The following is a 1,415-nucleotide window of genomic DNA, read 5'->3' on the forward strand; positions in this document are numbered from 1 at the left end:
ATACCCAGGAGTGAACCAGCGAAAGTGGGGGACAATTTGAGGAAAAAGTTGGAAAAAGGTCCGAAATTGTTTAAAAATCCTACCCAGGATGGAGTTCCAGAAGTCCCGCAGCGAGCTGCACGAGCCGCAGGAACACCGGGAATGACCAAAAGGCACCCAGAAGTGAACCAGCGAAAGTGGGGGACAATTTGAGAAAAAGTTGGAAAAAGGTCCGAAATTGATTAAAAATCCTACCCAGGATGGAGTTCCAGAAGCCCCGCAGCGAGCTGCGCGAGCCGCAGGAACACCGGGAATGACCAAAAGGCACCCAGAAGTGAACCATCAAAAGTGGGGGACAATTTGAGAAAAAGTTGGAAAAAGGTCCGAAATTGTTTAAAAATCCTACCCAGGATGGAGTTCCAGAAGCCCCGCAGCGAGCTGCGCGAGCTCCGGGACCCCCGGGAATGACCAAAAGATACCCAGGAGTGAACCAGCGAAAGTGGGGGACAATTTGAGGAAAAAGTTGGAAAAAGGTCCGAAATTGTTTAAAAATCCTACCCAGGATGGAGTTCCAGAAGTCCCGCAGCGAGCTGCGCGAGCTCCGGGGCCCCCGGGAATGACCAAAAGATACCCAGGAGTGAACCAGCCCAAGTGGGGGACAAATGGAAGAAAAGCCGGGCCAAGTCCAAAAAAGTTGGATTTTTTGCCAAAGTGTCAACATGCGTGATTTTGTCAGAGTGTCCACTTTTGGGATTTTTTCTAAGTCCAACAACGAGAGAGGCCTGGCCTCCAGCCTGTCTAGCCTCTTCCATGAGACACTTAGAAAAAATCCCGTGCAAAAAAAGTGGATTTTTTCTAAGTCCAACAACGAGAGAGGCCTAAGTTCCAGCCTCCTTAGCCTCTTTCTTCCGTGGAGCAAAAGTTGGATTTTTTGCCTAAGTGTCAACATGCGTGATTTTGTCAGAGTGTCCACTTTTGGGATTTTTTCTAAGTCCAACAACGAGAGAGGCCTGGCCTCCAGCCTGTTTAGCCTCTTCCATGTGACACTTAGAAAAAATCCCGTGCAAAAAAAGTGGATTTTTTCTAAGTCCAACAACGAGAGAGGCCTAACTTCCAGCCTCCTTAGCCTCTTTCGTTCACATACTTAGAAAAAAATCCCAGCGCCAAGCCCAATGCATTTCAATGGGATTTATTTTTCGAGCCGGATTTTTTCTAAGTCCAACAACGAGAGAGGCTTGAGTTCTAGCCTACTTTAAGCCTCTTTCGATTTTCCCTGTTTTTACCAGGTCTACCAAAACACCCCCATCACGTTAGTAGGTGCGCCAGGCTTAGACAGGCCGAATTGGCAGGAAATGTGTCCGAGTCAAAGTGAGCTATTTTGGGACTCAAAAGTTGGATTTTCCCCCTCTTTTCGATGGTTCTTTTTTCGAATGGTT

The sequence above is a fragment of the Nerophis ophidion genome, unplaced genomic scaffold (assembly GCF_033978795.1).
Source record: "Nerophis ophidion isolate RoL-2023_Sa unplaced genomic scaffold, RoL_Noph_v1.0 HiC_scaffold_142, whole genome shotgun sequence".
Lineage (NCBI taxonomy): Eukaryota > Metazoa > Chordata > Actinopteri > Syngnathiformes > Syngnathidae > Nerophis > Nerophis ophidion.